The sequence below is a fragment of the Lepidochelys kempii genome, chromosome 11 (assembly GCF_965140265.1).
Source record: "Lepidochelys kempii isolate rLepKem1 chromosome 11, rLepKem1.hap2, whole genome shotgun sequence".
NCBI lineage: Eukaryota > Metazoa > Chordata > Testudines > Cheloniidae > Lepidochelys > Lepidochelys kempii.
This window is the reverse complement of record NC_133266.1, coordinates 29,580,426-29,593,379: the sequence shown is the minus strand read 5'-3', so window position 1 is coordinate 29,593,379 and position 12,954 is coordinate 29,580,426. Positions and strand designations below refer to the sequence as shown.

Genomic DNA, 12,954 nt, shown 5'->3' with positions numbered 1-12,954 from the left:
CTCGTCACAAATTCCATGTTGTGATTATGAAACCACTATAAATGTTAATAGATCTCCACTCCATCTGATGTCCTTAAAGTTGACTTGCATTAATGTTTTGTAAGAATCATGCTGGGTCATTGATATTCAGTACCAATAAGCCACACTAAATGTTGGAAGAAATCACTTCACACACACATTCCCAGATCAGAAAATTGAGTAAAGGACTAGACAATTATGAATCTGTTCTAAAAACTGGAGCAAAACTGTCATAAAGAAGATTGTTTTTTTGACAGGTTTTGACTGGGTGGCAGCATTAAAGAAGGCAATAGGCACTGGCTAATGCTGTAAAGCATCAACACAGCTTCAGTAAGCTGACTTGGCAGATTGATTAGAAATGGTTTCAAATCAGTAGTAGAAAGGTGTATTACTAGAACTGTACTTTACTGAACGATTTAGTCTTGGAGGATTTCACTTTCATTATCATTTGTGCTGTTTCATATAATGACAGAAAACATTTTTTACATATCTGCTATATATGTGCTGTATTGTGTGTGTGTGTGTATACATATATATTTCATAGGTAAATTTTGTAGTGATATAGTACCCAATTATTGTGATTGTTAATTACTGTATTTAGATTAGGGGAGGCTCATTTTCCTGGGCTTCATATATTTGTACTTGCTTTCCAGTATTTTCCACATTTTACACACACAAAACCATGAATGTTCCCAGCTTCTCCAGGGATGCTCAAGAGAGAAACAATTGGCGGGGTACACAGTAGGAAATATACTGCATCCCTAACAGAGTATAGCAACAGTTGGACTGGGGAGCTCTGCACTGTTGGAGAGCAGTGTCTATAACTGAGCTGTATGAAAATCGAGAGCTAAATTCACCTTTGATGTTAAATCAATGGAATTACACCAGGGAACACTTTGGCTCATGTTTTGTTATCTTTAGCCTTTCAATAGTAGCCTGTAACTCTATCTGGTGTTGCTATGTCTGTGGAACAACTTGTGTACAATTATCTGAAATAAAACCAAGCCACATAGAAAAGTCATTCTATCATTTCAATACAATCCATTTTCCATCCCCTTATAAACCTAATTTTTCTAAATTTCAACTGAGAACAGATGCTCTTGTGGTTCTTCTGTGAGAGGAATCAATTTACATGCAACAAAAGTTGATTGGCATTTGATTACATACTGTAGCAAACAAATTATTCTAATAACTTGAAGAATCGGATTCAAAGCAAAACATTCATAGTTAAAATTGAAACTTCCTTTTTTGTTTGACCAACTGAGTGTCTGGATATTACAGAAAACTCAGAACAACAAGTACATTTATATACAATATAGCTCCCTCAGCATTTCCTATGAGGAGATGTGCCTTGTGTACTTCAGAAAGATGATTATTATAAACAGGGAGTTTATTATAAATATTGATGGGGTGCTGTCATAAATATAAAGGGAAGGGTAAACCCCTTTAAAATCCCTCCTGGCCAGAGGAAAAAACTTCTCACCTGTAAAGGGTTAAGAAGCTAAAGGTAACCTCGCTGGCACCTGACCAAAATGACCAATGAGGAGACAAGATACTTCCAAAGCTGGGAGGAGGGAGAGAAAACAAAGGGTCTGTGTCTGTCTATATGCTGCTTTTGCCGGGGATAGACCAGGAATGGAGTCTTAGAACTTTTAGTAAGTAATCTAGCTAGGTATGTGTTAGATTATGATTTCTTTAAATGGCTGAGAAAAGAATTGTGCTGAATAGAATGACTATTTCTGTCTGTGTGTCTTTTTTGTAACTTAAGGTTTTGCCTAGAGGGATTCTCTATGTTTTGAATCTAATTACCCTGTAAGGTATCTACCATCCTGATTTTACAGAGGTGATTTCTTTACTTCTATTTACTTCTATTTCTATTAAAAGTCTTCTTGTAAGAAAACTGAATGCTTTTTCATTGTTCTCAAATCCAAGGGTTTGGGTCTGTGGTCACCTATGCAAATTGGTGAGGATTTTTACCAAACCTTTCCCAGGAAGTGGGGTGCAAGGGTTGGGAGGATTTTGGGGGGAAAGACATGTCCAAACTACGTTTCTCAGTAAACCCAGTTAGAGTTTGGTGGTGGCAGTGGATATTCCAAGGACAAAGGATAAAATTAATTTGTACCTTGGGGAAGTTTTAACCTAAGCTGGTAAAAGTAAGCTTAGGAGGTTTTCATGCAGGTCCCCACATCTGTACCCTAGAGTTCAGAGTGCGGGAGGAACCTTGACAGGTGCAAAACTAACTGACTGTATGTCATTTTACATCAGATCCTCCATGTTCTTTTATAAATATAAGGGAGCCAAATTTATTTGCACATACAAGTAGAAATAATTTCTCTTACTGTGGAATGGAACATGTGCAGAGCAACACCAAACAAAAAAAAAGTTTAAGACAGGAAACGAAGAACAATAATACCATTCTAACTGCACATGTAATTTAAATGAGTTAGTTTTACTTTGTCACTAAGATTCACTTAAAAGGTTTCACCTCTATTTCCCCCTCTCAATTACAGGAAAATCTTTCACGTATTCAAATGGTTTCTAGAAATGTGAGCAAAGCCCTAGTCACACTTATAAATGTTTAAAAACTGTGATACGAACTAAAAAGTATGATTTTTGTATGACAGGTACGAACTACACTTCTCTTCAGAAGTCTCATTTTAAACTGCTCCTTATTTAACAGAGCGTGAGGAGCAGAATAAATAGGTTTATACCAGTGAAACAGAAAACACTTCTTCCTAGTCCTTTCAAATTACATAACTCACAGACAGAGTACATTTTTCTACTGTGAGTGCTAAACCACAGAGCTATGGCTTCTCTCATTCACAACATGAATTATCATGGAACAGCATGAAGGATATAGATTGTATTGCTTATTTGCAGGTCCTACTTGTCAAAAAAGTAGTGATTTATGTTTTTCACTTCAATTCTTGTGTAGTTCTTGGTGCACATTTAATCTATTATAAAAACATATAGCAAGAGACCACCGCTATGTGGGAGGTGCTTAGATCATGTAAACAATGTAGCTTTAAAAAATAAAAAAGCTTTAAACCCATTAAAATGGGGAAAATATTAAAACTATCATTTTCCCATCTTAAAGTCAGAATGTGAACCTAAGAGTATCTGCCTTTTTGGTTTGGGTAGATACTCCCATGTTCAGATGTTTGTCTAATCCTTCAGAGTCCTCCTCCCTTCTCTGGACCCCAAGAGGTTCCTACTCACTTCCACATGTCTTCCAGTCCCTTTGTAGGGGAGAGAGTGCAGGGTGGAACATTTGCTGATCCCAGCGGATAGCCAGGTTCTTTATTTGGCTTGAGGCCAGTTTCTCCTTTCCAATCTCACATACTGGCAGTTTCCCCATAAGCAACACATTTTTGGCCGGATTCTCAGCTCCATTCTCCACAAAAGTCAATGGAGCTATGCCAGATGAGAATCAGGCCCAATATGTCAGAATCCTCTAAGCTGGAGTTTCACCTTCAATTTTAAACCCACCATTTCAGCTACTTATGATGTTCTCAGACACAATCTCTGAGGTTAACATTTTCCATGCTTGTTCTCTGTGACACTGTATAGAAAGAGAAAGGATCATATGTACACTAAGGTATCACCACTGATGTATCACCACTATTGCACAATTGTGCTAAATCTTATGCAAAGTATGCCTTGTAAGGTACCACTGGAAAAGCTGTGATCTGTTGAACAATGTTATCTTGTTTATATGTGTGTATTAGCATTATGTATGAAGTTATGATTGTTTTCTATGTGTTTGTATCTCAAACATGCTGTTTTCGTGGGTAACACCATGAGAGAGATTTACATCCAGACCAGCCAGCCATGGTTGATAGGCCATTAAGGAGAATCAGCTCTTCCAAAGAGCCCCTCTCGAGGATGCCTCGGAAGGCACGGAAAGAATGGATGCCCCATGACTCAGCAATGCCATGTAACGCCACATGATCCAAGACTCCATGTTTGTGCCAGCAAACTTTCCAGGCACATGGGCTGAGGATATAAAAGTGGAGATTGTGACATTACTAATTTTCCTCTTTCCTGCTGCATATCTCTGGATTATGATATCTAACAAAGAAGAGCTTTGAACAATGGACTGAGGAACTCAATATTTGGGAGGAACTAGAGAGACTTAACAAACTGGCAGATTAAACATCACTGATATTATCCTGATTTACAAACTCTGAAATAAGCTGTAACCCATATGGTTCATTTTAACCTATTAATAACTCTCTTCCTTTTTTATATTAATAAACCTTTAGTTTTTAGTTACTAAAGGATTGGCTACCAGTGTGATTTTTGGGTAATATCTGAAGTATACTTTGACCTGGAGTGTGTCAAACTGGTTCAATGCTCCCACTACTTCTCCCATGGTTCTTTGGAACTAGAAGAACCTAATATATGTGATTCTTGGTTTTAATAATCATTTATCACAGAAGTCTGGTTTGTCTGTGTGGTGCATGAGGGAGACTGTCTGTGGCTTCACAATAACTAGTGTAGGATTTTGGAAGCACACATTTGTCACTGGCTTGGTGAATTCTTATGATAGAATATACCACCAGTTTGGGGAACATGCCCTGCTTCATAGCAGTCTGACCTGAGACTGGTGCTCTTAGCTCTGTCCAGTAACAGGCAGCCTCATCCCAACTTTATTGTATGTTTTAAAATTTGAGCAGATAGAGAGGTAAGGATGCCATGGAGTTAAGAACATCTTTCAGTGAAAGATCAGTTAGGTTCAAATTGCAGCACCACAAATAGCTCCAGATGCAGAAGCCACAGGCTCCACAAATCTAGTAGCTACAAATCAAAGGAGTGGCAAACTGCAGAAACTGAATAGCTCAGCTTTTCTTATCTAAAAAGAAAGGGAGGTGTGAGGGAGGGTTAAAAATAATTCCATGGCAAGATGATGCAGACCAATAACAAAGAAGCCACTCCTTTCCTTATCTCACACAGCAAGCAAAACTCTATTTTTATTATATACTTCAAAACTTTTCCTCAAAGCTGCCTAAATGACAGTCTCTGCTTTTCTTCCCACACAGACACACACATGCTCTTTACCCTCTCCTTCTCCCATGTGAACCTCTCTGCCCTATCAACGTGTGGCCCAAAGGATAATTCTGACTCTCACTTTCAATTTTTTTAAAAGCTAAATTAAGAGCCTAAGTTTTATTTTTTTTTCTGGAGAAAAAGATGTCACATTGACGGATGTTGCTAGGCCACAGGCCGAAAGGAAATCCAAACTAATGGGGAAGAGGAAGAAGAAACAATTTCAAACTGCCGCTGTTTTTCTCCTCTGCTTCCCCCTTTCTTTCTGTATTTTTATATTAATTAACTGAGCTTCCTACGGCAAACTTTTATTGAAGAATGTTTTTGGTAGTGTCAGGATCCCAACATGGGCAGTCGGGGCAAGGGTCAGAGCAGGGGCAAACATTTGGCTAGGAGTAGCTGAGGAGTTCATAGTCAGGTCCTGGCCATGGTCGATACCAAGGGTCAGAGTCCGCATCAGGTTTCAGGGGCTGAGTCAGGAGGCAAAGTCCAAATCAAGCCGAGGTCAAGCCAAGAATTCAAGAGCAAGGAGCAGGAATGATCATGGCAGCTACAGAAGATCAACGCTAGTGCCTGGACACTTTCTGTGGTGCCCGCTGGGTTTATATGGGGCAGGGAGCTAATCAGCTGTCATGGGGCTGTCATCTGTCAAACCCTTGAGGCGGATCTTTCCATGGTCTGTGTTCACAGTGTGTCATGGGAAGTGGAGCACCAGGCTGAATTTAAATGAACATTTACTGTAGAATCGTGAACTGGTTCAACACTCCAAGTTCAGTTTAAGATGGAACATTTGTTGAAGATGGGAAGAAGCTGGGAGGAGGAGAGAAGTGCAGTGGAAAAGGAGCTGGCATACAAATTGTGGGATTATAGCCTTTGGCTGCTGATCAAGATAAAGCATGTATAGTTTTAAACAAAATGCCTACACCCAGAATGTTCAAGAGTGGGACAAGGTTTCAGGAAATAGAGGTAAACTAGAATAATGTGTATCTTTATTTCTCCTTTCTTTTCTCTAATTTAAAATAATTGGTGTAGGTATTTCTCCCTCCTTTATCCTCCCACTGATGACATCACTAGGAAATGCATGCACTGCATCACTTGGAAATGGTACATGCCTACGACATAACAATAAGGCCCCGAAAGGCCTATGAGAACGTAGTTTAAAGCTATCAAGATCCAAAGCCATGCACCAAAACTCTCCAACACCACCAGCAGGGAAACCTCAGACTTCTCCCCAAACTCTATCAAAGAAATAGATCTCTGCTAAGTTTCATAATGAGATTTTCAAATTAGCAGGTCTCTATTTAAAGCTAGCTTGCCTACAGGGAAGGAACATTGAATAGTTGAAAAAGAAGGAGAGCAGCTGTTTATTTAAACTTTTTCAAAACTAAACATATTTGGGGATATGGCTACAGTTTTAATATTTTGCGAAATAGTTTGTTGGTTTGTCTATCTCTACTTAGAGCAGTATTTAATATAAATAATGTACCACTTAGTATATCCTGTGTAAAGCATATTATCCACATATTTAGGGCTATATCTAATTAACAGGTAAGTTACTATATGTATATCCTGCATAGTTTCTGTCAAATAGACTAGTGCCACCTAAAATCTCCAGCACATCAGAAGCCACTTTTCTGGAAGAATTTGTTTTCTTTATTGTTTAAAATAGTGTACGGAATATTTTAGAACCACTTATCTTCCAAATTGTCACCCAATTTCCAGTGCTTTAAGAGAAACAGACATTTATAAAACTACACTAAGCAACAATGTCAAGAAGGATATTAAAAAGTGCATATTATGTGCAGAGTTCACAGCACCCCATGTCCTGAAGAAAATGGATGAAAATCATACATAACAAAGGACACCATTTTGGTATTCCACATTTTTAAGTGCAGTAGCTACTATTTACATAATTGATCAATGTAGTCCGGTGGGCGGGGAAGCCAGTCTGAAGCTTAGCCCAAAACTGAAACAAATTGAATCTATCATATATTAGTAACAACCTTGCCCCTAAATTGATTCCCAACCAGGTACCTATGCTAAAATCCATCTCAGGGTCTTAACCAAGGACTGGCTATTTCTACAGAGCTAACTTGTGATTGTAAATCAATTTCACTTGGATGAGAGAAGGAACACAGGAATCTGGAGTAGCTCTGACTTTGGAAAGCACAAAAGCATGCAAAACTAAGTATTGGACAAGGCACGGTAGAGAGGTGCCAGACCCTGTGCCCTCGCCAGTTCTCATTACTACCACCATCACTGAGACATGGGTCAGGACTTGTGGGATTTGTGGAAAAGAAATATGGGATGTGGAAAGGAAGGACAAGGGCAACTTCAAAAGGTTGAGGTAAGCTCACTTTTCTAAGATTATCTAAGCCAAAGCAAACCTGCAATTGTTGAGGGGTTTGCCCATTACTTGGGGCACTGTGAACACATGGGGCCAAAAAATGTTGCCCTATTTAAGTCAATGGCAAAACTCCCATTGACTTCAGTGTGGCAGAATATTATTGAAGATTCTGCACTTTGCTGTGGATTTGGGGTTGCTTCACAAATGTTATTTTCTCCACAAAATAAGCTCTTTAAAAAAACAAACAAACAAATCTTCACCCCTTTTTGTTGATGAAGCTATTCCCAGGAATGTGAATCAATGCAGTACACAAGGTACTGGAGGAAAGGCATTCTCAATGAAGTGTTCTCTCTAGTGTGATCAGATGTCCTGATTTTTGGGTCTTTTTCTTATATAGGCTCCTATTACCCCCCCACTCCCCGTCCCGATTTTTCACATTTGCTGTCTGGTCACCCTAGTACTCTCTCCTGGAACTTACTTTTCTTGCTCAATCTGCTGTAGCATGAATTTGTTGATCTTAAGCTCATGCAGGAAAGCTCATTTTCTCTCATGCTTTTTCCTGTGAAAGTAGGTTGCCATGGATGCCAGGAAGTCCCTCAATTGGGTGGGCTTTGCAGGATTTTATATTTTGGACAAGGTCACTAGTGTGTGTTGTTTAATATTTTTCCCATCATATACAAACATTAGACCACTGAGTTCTGGATGGGAACTGTAGTGGAGAGACTTCAATACTGAAGCAATAATAATAATAATTTTATTTAATAACTTATTCTTATAAATATTAGGTCATCAGCAAAGCCCTGTGACTTTACTAAATTTCAGGAGATATTTACTGTCGCATATGATGCTTGGAAAATATAACTTACATCCCTCTGGTTTTGGTGATTAGTTTATTAAATAGTAAGACTTTCGGGATAGTTAAAGAAATTGCAGGAGATTTCTGCTTTCTGTCACTCAATGACAAGTCAAATGTCAGGAAGATAGCCCACCTTAGCCATAAGATCATGTTTATTACACCCAAGTACGTTTATACAAATCTAAAATACAGTCTTTAATTTTACTTTGCTTTAATTTTATACTATTTTCTTTTGTTCCATGTTTTAAAAGATGTATTGGTTATTAAAATTTGTGCTTTGTACAGTATTTCACAGAAATTTAATTGCTGCAACGAACAGGAGATTGGGTCATAAGCCAACATAAACCCACCAGAAGAATTTCTTATCGAGAGCAGGATATCTCCCTCTTATATAAGGTACCAGATTGGTATAGGTACAAGCTTTATCTCAAGAAAACAAATGTTGCAAAGATGATGGTCAGGACAGTGGTTCTCAAGCAGGGGTCCGGGGCCCCTTGGAGGGTCACAAGCAGGTTGCAAGGGGTCTATCAAGCAAGGCCAGCATTAGACTCTCTGGGGCCCAAGTCACAAAGCTGAAGTCCCACTCCATGGGGCTGAAGCCCGAGGCCTTGAGCCCCACCACCCAGGGCTGAAGCCAAAGCCCGAGCAGCTTAGCTTCACGGGGGCGCCTGTGGCATGGGGTCCCAGGCAATTGACCTGCTTGCTACCCCCTAACACAGGACCTAGCTTTTACATGCAAAAAACTAGTTGTGCCACAGTTGGGCCATGGAGTTTTTACAGCATGTTGGGATGGGGGCGGCGGAGAGCTCAGAAAGAAAAAGGTTGAGAACCCGATTTAGGAAATACCTGGTCATTAATAATAATTTCAGGATGCTCCTTATTCTGCATATACTAAAGAGGAATGTAGGGATGTGGTATCTGCTAAGCCATAAAGTAAGCCCTTCCCACACACACTTTGTGAAGAAAAGCCACTAAGAAAAACATGTTTAGTTGGAAATGTTTAAAGCCTTTATTATTATATTATTATTATTTCTGAGCTGTTGAAATGGTGAACACCTTTGTGAAATGCACACCTGCAAATATATTAGCTATATTAAAAACTTCCAGTGTTATTTCCTATTATCATTGCTATGTAAAGAGTAAAATAGTTTATGAACCAACCTGAAATCTAATGACCTTCCTAAACTGACTATTAATATAAGAAGTCATTTAAATATAGAATAGTGATATTAATGTGGGGAGTTATTTTAGTTAGTTATCTGGCAAGCAAGCAACTACTTCACCCACTTCAGGTAAATAACAAGAATCATTTCCTCAAAAATTGTAAAAGAATCAACAACTTCTTTAATAACTATTTAAGCTAAAGACTCTCTAATAGTTATTTAATTTTTAAAACTGTTTTGAAAACTAAAAGCCTTTATATAAAGAACAGGTGTGTTTGGACTTTCTGAAAAGATTTCATTTCCTGTTAAAGCCTAAGGAAACTGAACAAATCTTAGAAAACTGATTGAATAAAAGAGTTAAAATTCCACATTTAATGATGTTCTGAGACTCTCCCACCAGAGAGACAAAGAAAATATAACTGAAAAAGGAAGAATTACAACCCTAATGCAGGTTTCAGAGTATCAGCTGTGTTAGTCTGTATCCGCAAAAAGAAAACGAGGACTTGTGGCACCTTAGAGACTAACAAATTTATTGGAGATTTATATACACAGAGAACATGAAACAATGGGTGTTACCCTTAACACTGTAACAAGAGTGATCAGGTAAGGTGAGCTACTACCAGCAGGAGAGTGGGGGGAGGGGAAACCTTTTGTAGTGATTATCAAGGTGGGCCATTTCCAGCAGTTGACAAGAACATCTGAGTAACAGTGGGGGGGGGGAATAAACATGGGGAAATAGTTTTACTTTGTGTAATGACCCATCCACTCCCAGTCTTTATTCAAGCCCAAGTTAATTGTATCCAGTTTGCAAATTAATTCCAATTCAGCAGTCTCTCGTTGGAGTCTGTTTTTCAAGTTTTTTTGTTGAAGAATTGCCACTTTTAGGTCTGTAATCAAGTACCAAAGAGATTGAAGTGTTCTCCGACTGGTTTTTGAATGTTATAATTCTTGATGTCTGATTTGTGTCCATTTATTCTTTTACGTAGAGACTGTCCAGTTTGCCAACGTACATGGCAGAGGGGCATTGCTGGCACATGATGGCATATATCACATTGGTAGATGTTCAGGTGAACGAGCCTCTGATAGTGTGGCTGATGTGATTAGGCCCTATGATGGTGTCCCCTGAATAGATATGTGGGCACAGTTGGCAACGGGCTTTGTTGCAAGGATAGGTTCCCGGGTTAGTGGTTCTGTTGTGTGGTATGTGGTTGCTGGTGAGTATTTGCTTCAGGTTGTGGGGCTGTCTGTAAGCAAGGACTGGCCTGTCTCCCAAGATCTGTGAGAGTGATTGGTCGTCCTTCAGGATAGGTTGTAGATCCTTGATGATACGTTGGAGAGGTTTTTAGTTGGGGGCTGAAGGTGATGGCTAGTGGCATTCTGTTATTTTCTTTGTTGGGCCTGTCCTGTAGTAGGTAACTTCTGAGTACTCTTCTGGCTCTGTCCATCTGTTTCTTCACTTCAGCAGGTGGGTACTGTAGTTGTAAGAACGCTTGATAGAGGTCTTGTAGGTGTTTGTCTCTGTCTGAGGGGTTGGAGCAAGTGCAGTTGTATTGTAGAGCTTGGCTGTAGACAATGGATCGTGTGGTGTGGTCTGGATGAAAGCTGGAGGCATGTAGGTAGGCATAGCGGTCAGTAAATTTCCGGTATAGGGTAGTGTTTATGTGACCATCGTTTATTAGCACTGTAGTGCCCAGGAAGTGGATCTCTTGTGTGGACTGGTCCAGACTGAGGCTACTCAGACACACAGCACTCAACATAACTCACTATGTCCATCTCCATAAGCAAGCTGCCACAGACAGCTAAGAAGAACCAACCCAAGGAAAGCCTCCTCAAAACTTCCTTTTACCAGTCTATATTAAAGTTAACTAACACTGCCAATGAATTATATTTAATAACTCTTGTAATGATTTTATTGGAATATTGAGATGCTATTGCAATTTAAGATACTAACAATTTGTTGTTGATCACCACAAGGTTAAACCTTTTATTCCTGGAGAGGAGACAGGGGCTACTAATCACTGGCTAACACAGAAATAGTGGTATGTAATTGGACTTAAGACTCTTAATATTTGTTAATTGGTCTGTCATAAGACAGCTCCTTAAATGACTTCTGCTAAGTAACTGATTAAAATAGCTTTTGATTTCATAGGATTTAGTTAAGATTGCTTATCTTGCTCATCTATCAACTGTCTGGTGATTAACAATAAGCAGACAAGCTCACCTGCCCTTAAACTTATTCTTGTGCTAATTAATAAACAGACTTTGCTTTTGTATGGTACTCTAAGCTTGGACTCAATCATTTTGGGCAATCAGACCTTGGTTTCAGTGTACCAATAGGGTTGCCAATTCTGGTTGCATGTATTCCTGGAGATTTCATCATATGACAATATTTAATTAAAGATTAATCTTTAATTCCTGGAGATTCCAGGCCAATCCTGAAAGGTTGGCAACAATACGTAACAAAAGAAAAGTGCTTCACCAAGGTCAGGCCCATTTTCAAAGATGTAATCTCTGGCTACAGCTCTCCACAGAGACAACAAAAGAGATTTCAATCTAAGTAACAGTAACGATCTTGGGGTTCACTAAATAAGAAACCAGCGAATGAGAAAGGAATAAAACTTTAATAAAACAAACTGGAGAGGGTCTCTGGAAAACTGCTGCACATGCCCACAACCATGTGGTATTCCCAACCCCCACCTTCAGAACAACTCCAAATTCCTGTGCTCATAATACTGTCCCTTACGAGGGAGTCTCTAAATTATAATCTTCTACAAACATATCACTACAGTAACCACTATCTTATGTTTTGTTTAATATTTTATTTTTCCTTAATAATAGCTATGGTTAATAATTGTGATTATTTTGCTTGGATTTAATCAGTGTTCCTGAAGGTATGTAAAAGAACCCCCGTGACTAAAATAGTGGGAGTCACATCCCTGAACTGGCAGTAAGAGACACAATTAGAGCTGGCCTACTATTTCTTGTTTCTCTAGCCCTTTTACAATAAAATTATTTCATGTTCAACAATTTTAAAATTTACCTTTGTCCACCCGTAGCACATTTTAAGGACATAGCTTTTTTAAGTATGTGAAGTGCAAGTAGACAAATATTTAATTTCTTTATCAATGAGCTTGAAGTTTTTATTTTACTACAGCTGAAACAATAATAAATACTAAGCAAGGAAAGTTAATCTGTATCTACAGCAAGACCTTTTAAAATACATCAGTACAGACCCATTGTCTCTCACTAACTGTTATTTGTGAATTAGCCTAATCTGGATTGTGGTTGTAATTACTATTTACAGAACGCCAGATTTGCTTGAAGGCATACAGATGTGTAAGAAAAGGCAGCTCCTCTCTCAAAAAGCTTAGATTAAATATTATACAGATAGTTCAGACCTTTCACTTACATACAGATCTGAAATACACAGAATATGGACGAGAAATAAGTGGAAGATCACACAGAATCATAGAATATCAGGGTTGGAAGGGACCTCAGGAGGTCATGTAGTCCAACCCCCT

General features: G+C 38.8%; 1 protein-coding gene across 4 annotated transcripts in view; it reads right to left on the bottom strand.

The window, feature by feature from the left end:
• KCNJ3 (potassium inwardly rectifying channel subfamily J member 3) overlaps positions 1 to 12,954 on the bottom strand; it is a 198,984-nt gene that overhangs the window by 131,021 nt on the left and 55,009 nt on the right. The window lies entirely within an intron of this gene.